Source organism: Ranitomeya variabilis, chromosome 7 (genome assembly GCF_051348905.1).
Source record: "Ranitomeya variabilis isolate aRanVar5 chromosome 7, aRanVar5.hap1, whole genome shotgun sequence".
Taxonomy (NCBI): Eukaryota; Metazoa; Chordata; class Amphibia; order Anura; family Dendrobatidae; genus Ranitomeya; species Ranitomeya variabilis.
Genome location: NC_135238.1, coordinates 151,763,990 through 151,774,632, shown reverse-complemented (window position 1 = coordinate 151,774,632; position 10,643 = coordinate 151,763,990). Strand labels below are relative to the sequence as shown.

The 10,643-nt window shown below is 44.0% G+C and overlaps 1 protein-coding gene across 2 annotated transcripts in view; it reads left to right on the top strand.

The window, feature by feature from the left end:
* Nucleotides 1-762: 762 nt before the first annotated feature.
* TMEM237 (transmembrane protein 237) overlaps nt 763-10,643 on the top strand; it is a 52,278-nt gene continuing 42,397 nt past the window's right edge. The window contains exon 1 of one of the 2 annotated variants that reach the window (XM_077272077.1): nt 763-1,094. The gene's annotated coding sequence lies outside the window, so the exon portion shown is untranslated. Of the gene's footprint in view, nt 1,350-10,643 lie in introns of both variants that reach the window. The other variant, XM_077272078.1, reaches the window with a different exon arrangement.

Sequence of the window (10,643 nt, the reverse complement as noted above, 5' to 3'; positions counted from 1 at the left end):
TATCGGGAATCGGTATCGGGATCCATATTAATGTGTAAAATAAAGAATAAAAATAACAAATATTGATATACTCACCCCTCCGGAGGCCCCTGGACCTTAGCGCTGTAACCGGCAGCCTCCGTTCCTAAGAATGAGCGCGTGAAGGACCTTCGATGACGTCGCGGCTTGTGATTGGTCGCGTGAGCGGTCACATGACCGCTCACGCGACCAATCACAAGCCGCGACATCATCGAGGGTCCTTCACGCGCTCATTCTTAGGAACGGAGGCTGCCGGTTACATCGGTAAGGTCCAGGCTCCGTCGGAGGGGTGAGTATATCAATATTTGTATTCTTTATTTTACCCACTAATATGGATCCCAGGGCCTGAAGGAGAGTTTCCTCTCCTTCAGACCCTGGGAACCATCCAGGATACCTTCCGATACTTGGTGTCCCATTGACTTGTATTGGTATCGGGTATCGGTATCGGCGATATCCGATATTTTTCGGGTATCGGCCGATACTATCCGATACCGATACTTTCAAGTATTGGAAGGTATCGCTCAACACTAGTCGTTCGCGAACGAGCCGACACAAAGAGCTGGCTCCCTGCTGTGAACGATGGGAGGCGGCACGCCAGTGAGAGCCACTAAAATTCCTGAATGGCTCACTAGAATGTGACGTTTCCCGTCTGTCACCGGTCCTGTCTGCACTCTGCAGAAGCGACGTGTGAGTGGGCGGAGCTTCACGGGGAGGGCGTATACCTAGTGCACGTCACAGCGCTGCAGCTGAGGGGCAGAGCTCAGAAAGAAGCGCCGGCTCCTCACAGACATGGCACAGTGCACCGAGGAGACGCTAGGAAATGCAAATTGCCTCTTCAGACGAAAGGACGCTAGGAAGTGAGGCCTCCAATGCCGGGGAATAGCGGCAGCCAATGAGAACGGAGAATATCGACCAATCAGCAGCTGCAAGTGGTACTCCACTGAGTGCGGGCGGTGGGAGCATGGAGCGGAAGTCACCTGTGATCCCGGAAGTAGTCTCTGGGCCCATGGCAACGGGATAAAGCTCCAGCTACAAGGGCTCGGGTGCGGACAGCGCGCAGTATGGACGGGAGCCGGGTGAGCGCTGATACCGGACTAATAGCGCTGCCGCCATTGTAATGATCCCAGCAGGGAGCTGGGGCAGATAATGGGGTTGTCCGTGTGTGCAATCATCATCTGCTGCTGTCTGTGCCCTCCTGTATAGTGTGGGTATAGACCTGCGGGGACCTGTACACTGTACACCTCCATCCAGAGTCCTGCACACGGGACTAGGAGAGGTATCTTAAAGGAATTGTCCGGAATTAAAGGGATCCTGTCACCCCCAAATCGAAGGTGAGCTAAGCCCACAGGCATCAGGGGCTTATCTACAGCATTCTGTAATGCTCTAGATAAGCCCCCGATGTATCCTGAAAGATGAGAAAAAGAGGTTAGATTATACTCACCTAGGGGCGGTCCAAGTCCGGTTCTGGTCCGATGGGTGTCGCGGTCCGGGGCCTCCAATCTTCATACGATGTCGTCCTCTTCTTGTCTTCACGCTGCGGCGCAGGCGTACTGATTTGCCCTGTTGAGGGCAGAGCAAAGTACTGCAGTACGCCTGTGCCAGAGCGTGAAGACAAGAAGAGGACGACATTGTATGAAGATTGGAGGCCCCGGACCACGACGCCCATCGAATCGGACCGCCCCCCCCAGGTGAATATAATCTAACCTCTTTTTCTCATCTTTCAGGATACATCGGGGGCTTATCTACAGCATTACAGAATGCTGTAGATAAGCCCCTGATGCCGGTGGGCTTAGCTCACCTTCTTTTTGGGGGGGGTGACAGGTTCCTTTTTAAGTTATTTTTTTAATCATGTTAAATCCTGGTTTTATGATGCTCCATCCTCTTCCCCCTTTATGTCTTTATGACGCTTCTTCCTCTTTCACCGATGTCCCAACGGCGCTGCAGCCAATCACAGGTCTCCACAGCATGTGCCAAAAGTATTGGCAAAGCTAGTGATTGACTGCAGCGTTTTTGACCTGATTTAGTTGTAAAAAATCACTGGAGCAGCAGAGCAGATTTAATGCTGGAGGGTGAGGGCTGTGTATTTTTAGTAGGCTGGGATCACACATGTGAGAAATATGGCCGAGTCTCACATGTTAATACCCGGCACCGCGGCCGGCACTCAGAAGCGGAGCGTGCGGCTCCATTTATTGCTATGCGGCCGCACGCTCCGCTCCTGAGTGCCCGCTACTGTGCCGGGTATTAACATGTGAGACCGTATTTCTCGCATGTGATTCAAGCCGTATACTGATCTGATGGTCCGCAGGATGCTGAAATGGGAGATCCCTGTAAGAATACAATGCAGACTTTGGTTGGAATATACACAATTGCTAGAAAAAAAGCTAGAACAGTATAATAAACGGACCTGAAAGTTACAGCGTTTTGTTTTTGTGGTTTGTTTGTTTTTTTTGTTGCTAAGGCTACTTTCACACTTGCGTTTTTAGCAAGCCGTCGCAATCCGTTGTTTTGGGGAAAAAACGGATCCTGCAAATGTGCTCGCAGGATCCGTTTTTTTACCCATAGACTTGTATTAGCGACGGATCGTGATGGATGGCCACACGTTGCGTCCGTCGTGCAACGGATCCGTTGTGTTTTGGCGGACCGTCTGCACGAAAAAACGTTCAAGTGAACGTTTTTTTGTCCGTCGCGTCCGCCATTTTCTATCGTGCATGCGCGGCTAAAACTCCGCCCCTTCCTCCCCGGACTTCAGAATGGGCAACAGATGCATTGAAAAACTGCATCCGCTGCCCATGTCGTGCACAAATTTCACAAAGTGCGTCGGTACGTCGGCCCGACGCATAGCGACGGATCTGTACCGACGCAAGTGTGAAAGAGGCCTAAGACAGACATGGATCCAGTAGTATGGAGCTGTATAAGGGCAAGGTCCACTCATCGCCTCCGCAGTTTTTGGCTGATCTATGTCCTTCTTATGTCTTTTTAATCCACATGTGGCTTTAGCTCATGAAAACTTCTTCAATACCTGCAGATTTATTTTTTCCCCCAAAAAAATCCTTTCGTGAAACCACGAGGGCAGGGAACCGTGAGGACTCAAATATTAATCATTACCACATTACTTTCTGTACTAAGATTATCAGACTTTTTGGATTATTGGATGACAAATTTAAGCACTTCAAGTGTATATTGTTCCAGTGTCCATCTGACTGATATGCCTCTAGTTACATTTGGGAAGCAGAATAACAGGCTGTGACATGCCTCATGACATGACTGATTACACAGTGTATTCTTAAACAGGCTGTCATACTAGTGATGTGTGCAAAGTAAACATTGGCCAACCAAGGTGTGAAATTAAACAATGCCTCTGGCCAACCAATGTGTAAAAGTAAACCCTGTCCTACAAACTATGTTTTAGGTAAACTAAATTGGAGACTATACATGCAGATAGTGACAGATCTGTGGGAAACAAGCATTTATGTAGGTAATCCAGTTGGAGCCTATAGGCGTTCATGGGTTATCTTGACAACTCTTGTAGAGACTGTCTTCTGTGTGCACGATTGGCAGGACACAGACCTATTGAAGCTTATGTGTTAGCGTACATGCCTCGCGCCATGCACGACTCCCAGAAGCAAAAACATTGGTCACCATTGCAAGACATGAAACTGTAAAAACATTTTTGGAACAGTGGGGAAATGTGAATTGGTCCAGGAGAATTGAGTATGTAGGACATTGTTTACTTTCACACTTTGGTTATCCAGACGCATTGATCAATTTCACACCTTGATTGGACAATGTTTACTTTTTTACACAGCACCAATTTAATTAACATGTACTAGTCTTATTAAATTGTGCTAACCTTAAACTGACATTCTCAACTGCCATGAACATGAAAACATTATGGTTTAAACTTGGGGAAAAATCACAAAAATAAATGGGTTTCACATACTGCTGTACCTGCTTTTTTCACTAGAAATATAGCGAAAACTGATACCTGCATTTTTGCAGCATTTTTTTTGCACCACCCAGTGCTTTCAATGGTTGAAATATGCTGAAAGAAGGGACATGCTGCATTTTGCAAAAAACAAGGTATTGCACAAAATACTGAGGACAAAAGAAAGCCAAGCTGTGTGCATGAGATTTCAGAAATCTCATAGACTTTGCTGGTACTTTGAAAACGCAGCTAAAAATTTGCATTAAATAAAAACGCAACCTGTGAACATAGCTTTAGTTTTTTCCAGCTCTGAATCTAAAGCTATTTCTGCTCTGACCTGAAGACTGGTTGCGAGGAATGCTGCTGCTTGATAACCCATTGAAAAACTTGTTCGCCCATGTTTGTCTAGCAGCTAGCTGTCAGTCATCACTCAGAGCTGGCTTGTCACTGGAAAAGGAAAAAAGCCTCTTGAGAAGTGGGGGAAGGAACCTCAGTGATACAAATACTCTGTTCCCAAACAACACACAAAGGGAAAAAAATAAAAAGCACTGAACAGGTCACTAGTTCATAGATTCTATTGACCCAATTCGGCCATGTATACAATGAGAATATTTTATATATAATAGGCAGCTAATTAAAGCACCTATGGGAAGAAGAAAAAACTTCCTACATAGATTGTATATGGTATAAAATCACATACATAAAAAGTACAGATGTGTATGTATATATAGCCAACTTGCAAAATATTGTAGTATAACATGCTCCACATATTACTGCACCAATAATTATTTCACAAAAGCAGGCAGCACTTCATGTTCTTTAAGACAACATGCAGGTGTTTATTGAGCCCACATCTCCATGCAACGTTTCGGCTCTAACTGAGCCTTTCTCAAGCCCTTGATTTGTGCTGTTCCATTCTTTTCTACTATGCACCAATAATTATGAAACCACCCCACCCTTAAACAATGCATCGTCAGTGACACCAGTTTCAGGGGCTGGGCTACTCCTGCTCTACTAAGCATGCATGGGTTGTCAGTTCCCACGATTCTTTGCAATGTGCACAGTGACAGTGCACTCCCCCTTTCTCTAATTATAAGTGAAAAGGCAACAAGAGAGCACATTGTTAGTGCGCATTGAAGGAGAAAACGGGTTGAGCAGAGACAAGCCTTGCCCCTAAACAGACCTCACTTTTTCTCCTTACAATGCACATTGACAGTGCACTCTCTTGGTAGCTTGTCACTTAGCGCTGTAGAGAGAGTGCATTGTCACTGTGCATGGAAAAGAATATCGCACAGGAACAACGGAGCTTGTACTGAGCATATGTCAGTATTGACAACTGACACGCTCATTAGAGCAGGGAATAGTCCAGCCCCTGAAACTGATGTAACTGATCAGGCTTCCTTCCGGGGTGGGGACGGAGGCTGCAGCAGTGACCCTGGCCTCTGCCCTCTGATGACGTCTCGTTTGAGTATTCCAGCATGCTTGGGATTCTCAAACAAAACGTTATTAAAATAGAAGTATGTTCTCCCCATGTTTGCGTGGGTTTCCTCTGGTTCGCCGTTTACCTCCCACACTCCAAAGACATACTGATAGGGAATTTAGATTGTGATCCCCATCGGGGACAGCGATGATAATGTATGTAAAGCAGTGTGAAATTAGTGGCGCTATATAAATGAGTAAAATAAATAAGTAGGTAAGAAAAAAAAAAAAAAGCAGTTAGAGTACAGAGGAAAGGTAGGGACTGTTTAACCCATTTCTGACATCGGGCGTAATAGTACGCCAATGTCAGACTCCGCCTATTTGGTGCAGGCTCTGGCACTGAGCCCGCACCTTTCCGGGCACATGACAGCTTATCTGTACAGCTGACATGTGCTCTCAACAGCCGCCGGGTGGAATCACGATCCACCGGCAGCTGTTAACTAGTTAAATGCTGCTTTCAATCTTAGACTTTGGCATTTAACCCGCGATTACCGGAAGCGTGTTGTAAATCCCGCACATCGGTGACCACGTCACATGATCGCGGGTCACCGATGGGTCAGCATGACAAGCTCAGGTCTCCAGCAGACCTCTATGGTTGTCATTGCCAGATTGCTATGAGTGCCACCCCGTGGTCAGCGTTCATAGCAGGTGAGCATTTCTGCTACACACAGGCGATCTGATCATCGCCTGTGTGCAGCAAAGGTGATCGAAGTACTGCAGCTTCTAGTCTCCCATGGAGATTATTGAAGCATGCAAAAGTTAAAGAAAAAGGTTTTTAAAAATAAAAAAATAAGTTAACCCCTTAATGACCGCAAATACGTCTTTTAACTGACCTGAGATAGAAGAGAATGGCATCCACATACAGGTGACAATCCAGCAGCTGTCGGCTGTACACTATAGCTGACAACTTGCTGCATCAGCCACAATCAGTGTTTGCACCGTCCGTACCTGTTTAACCCCTCATATGCTGCTATCAATAATGACTATATCAGATAAATAGTTAAGAGTATGGGGGCTTTCTCTTTATGCCCATTGGCACCCTGAGATCATGATTGTGTGGTCCTGATATTTGCCATCGCAATTCACAGCCAAATAGTGGCCTTAGAGTCTCCGGGCTATAGCGGCATATTCAGAAGTTAGCGACATTTAGGTGGTAAGGATACACTTTTCCGTTTCTGTTATGCTACTTTGCATTAATTCCTGAAAATCACCTGAAGGGTTCATAATCTACCTGACTGCAGTTTTCAGTATGTCAGGGGGTGCTGTTTTTAAAATGGTATTACTTTTGAGGGTTTCCAATATGTAGGACCCCCTGAGTCACTTCAAACCTGGATAGGTCCCTAAAAAAATAACATTTTGTAAATTTCCATCAAAAAATGAAAAATAGTTGCTCCATTTTTAAACCTCTAAAAATGCTAACAAAATAAAATAACATTTTACAAATAGTGCTGATGTAAAGCAGGCATGTGAGAAATGTTATTTATTAAGATATTTCTATGATTTTACTCTCTGGATCAAAGGGATAATCATTAAAAGTTTGAAAACTGCAGATATTTTAACATTTTTGTCAAATTTCTGATATATTTTATAAATAAACTCAAAACATATCAACCTAAATTTACCATTATCATGAAGTATAATGTGTCACGGAAAAACAGTCTCAAAATCACTGGAATTTGTTGCAACATTCCAGAGTTATTACCACATAAAGTGACACTGGTCAGATTTAAAAATTTTGGCTCCTTCATTAAGGGGTTAAAATCACCCCCCTTTGTCCCATCTAATATATAAAGCTGAATGTGTGTATGTATGTGTGTGTATGTATGTATGTGTGTATGTCCGGGATTGGCATCTGAACCGTCGCAGCTACAGGCACAAAATTTTGCACAGTCACACGTCTGGACCCCGAGAGCGTCATAGGCTATGTTGTGAGGTGAAATTTTAACCCCGCGCTTTCCAATTCACCAAACAATTTTGCCCCTATCTACATAATGGGGAAAAAATGAAAGGAAAAGTGTTGGAGGCAAATTAACAGCTGCCAGATGTGAACAAGGGGGACTTAAAGAATGAGAGCGATGGCGCCAAAGAGTATATACTGTACAGTTGCTAAGGTGGGGCCCCAACATGGGATAATCACCACACCACCACGGGGATATGAACACACACACACAAAATGCGCCACACACTACCACGTGCTCGAACACATATACCACCCTCAGCACACATTTCACCACACATACACCAACCTCGCCACATAAAAGTCGAAACACAAAAGTCGCCGCTCAAAACGCCACATGCAAAACTCGCCACACGCAAAACTCTCCACATGCAAAACTCGCCACACGCAAAACTTGCATACGCGGAAAAATTGCCACATGCACAAATGTTGCAACACATGCTAAAGTTGCCTCACACAAAACTTGCACATACTCAAAAGGCACCACACATAAAACTCGCCACGCGCAAAACTCGCCATGCGCAAAACTTGCTGCACACAACTTGCTACACTAACCTGTCACATGCAACTCGACACACAAAAAGTTGCTACATGCATGTCGCCACACAAAACTCATCTCACAAAAGTCGCTACATGCATGTCGCCACACGCAGCTCAACATACACAACTTGACACACGAAACTCGCCCTAAAATACACAGAAGTCTGGTATTATCCTTCAAAAATAGAAATCTAATTAATAAGCAGACAAACTAAAGAGCAACAAATGTACCATATAGGAATCCGGCAGCTGTCAGTCACATGACCTGTCTATTATGTGTATGTGTGAGCTAATATATACTGCCAGGGGGGAGGGCTTCCTGTTGGCTGGGGATTTATCAGGCTGCCAATTTAGCTTACAAATACTGAGGTAAAAATACTGAGCAAATAACGTGTGAACGAGGTCTAATACAGGAGGAGATGACATACAGATATATACTATATACAGGAGGAGATGACACACAGGTATATACTATTTACAGGGGAGATGACACACAGGTATATCTAATATATAAAGCTGAATGTGTGTGTATGTATGTATGTGTGTATGTCCGGGATTGGCATCTGCACCGTCGCAGCTACAGCCACAAAATTTTGCACAGTCACACGTCTGGACCCCGAGAGCATCATAGGCTATGTTGTCAGGTGAAATTTTAACCCCGCGCGTTCCAATTCACCAAACAATTTTGCCCCTATCTACATAATGGGGAAAAAGTGAAGGGAAAAGTGTTGGAGGAAAATTGACAGCTGCCAGATGTGAACAATGGGGACTTAAAGAATGAGAGCGATGGCGCCAAAGAGTATATACCGTACAGTTGCTAAGGTGGGGCCCCGACATGGGATACTCACCACACACGGGGATATGAACACAAACACAAAATGCGCCACACACTACCACGTGCTTGAACACATACCACCCTCAGCACACATTTCACCACACATACACCAACCTCGCCACATAAAAGTCGAAACACAAAAGTCACCACTCAAAACTCGCCACGCGCAAAACTCGCTACATGCAAAACTCGCCATATGCAAAACTAGGTTCACGCAAAACTCGCCACACGTGCAAAACTCACCTCATGGAAAACTCACCTCATGCAAAACTTGCGCACACAGAAAAATTGCCACATGTACAAAAGTTGCACCACATGCAAAAGTTGCCTCACACAAAACTTGCACATACTCAAAACGCACCACACATAAAACTCGCCACGCGCAAAACTCGCCATGCACAAATCTTGCTGCACACAACTTGCTACACTAACCTGTCACATGCAACTCGACACACAAAATGTTGCTACACGCATGTCGCCAACACAAAACTCATCTCACAAAAGTCGCTACATGCATGTCGCCACACGCAACTCAACACACACAACTTGACACATGAAACTCGCCCTAAAACACACACAAGTCTGGTATTATCCTTCAAAAATAAAAATCTGATTAATAAGCAGACAAACTACAAGAGCAACAAATGTACCATATAGGAAATACGGCAGCTGTCAGTCACATGACCTGTCTATTATGTGTATGTGTGAGCTAATGTATACTGCCAGGGGGTGGGCTTACTGTTGGCTGGGGATTTATCAGGCTGCCAATAGCAACCAAACACAGCTCAGCTTCTATTTTGCTACAGTTAATTAATCTGAGCTCTGATTGGTTAATATAGGCAACAAAGACATTCTCAGTATAACAAAGCTAATATATGTTGTGAAATGCTTCTATTAGCTTAGTTTTTGCCTTTTAATAATTACATTTCTATCTATTTGTTTTGTGGTTTTTGTGTGCAAAATACATTTTTCTTAACACATTCTATTTTGCTAACAGCAGTCATTAACCCAGGCGAAGCCGGGGAGTACAGCTAGTTTAAAATAAAACCATACAAATTACACATATTTGGTATAGCTTTTTTTTTTTACCAAAGTTTGGAATTTTTTTCACCAGTTAGATAAAAAAAAAAAGAACCTAGACATATTTGGTGTCTATGAATTCGTAATGACCTGGAGAATCATAATGACAGGTCAGTTTTAGTATTTGATGAACATAGTAAAAAAACAAACAAAACAAAACAAAACTGTGGAATTGCACTTTTTTTTTGCAATTTCACCGCACTTGGAATTTTTTTTCCCGTTTTCCAGTACACGGTATGATAAATCCAATTGTGTAATTCAAATGTAGAACTTGTCCCGCAAAAAACAAGCCCTCACGTGGCCATTTTGACTGAAAAATAAAAAAGTTATGGCTCTGAGAAGAAGGGGAGCAAAAAACGAAAACACAAAAACAGAAATACCTCTGGTTGTGAAGCGGTTACAGACCAAAAGTTTGGACACACCTCATTTAAAGATTTTTCTGTATTTTCATGACTATGAAAATTGTACATTCACACTGAAGGCATCAAAACTATGAATTAACACATGTGGAATTATATACTTAACAAAAAAGTGCGAAACAACTGAAATTATGTCTTATATTGTAGGTTCTTCAAAGTAGCCACCTTTTCCTTTGATGATGCTTTGCACACTCTTGGCATTCTCTTGATGAGCTTCAAGAGGTAGTCACTGGGAATGGTCTTCCAACAATCTTGAAGGAGTTCCCAGAGATGCTTAGCACTCGTTGGCCCTTTTGCCGTCACTCTGCGGTCCAGCTCAACCCAAACCATCTCGATTGGGTTCAGGTCTGGTGACTGTGGAGACCAGGTCATCTGGCGTAGCACCCCATC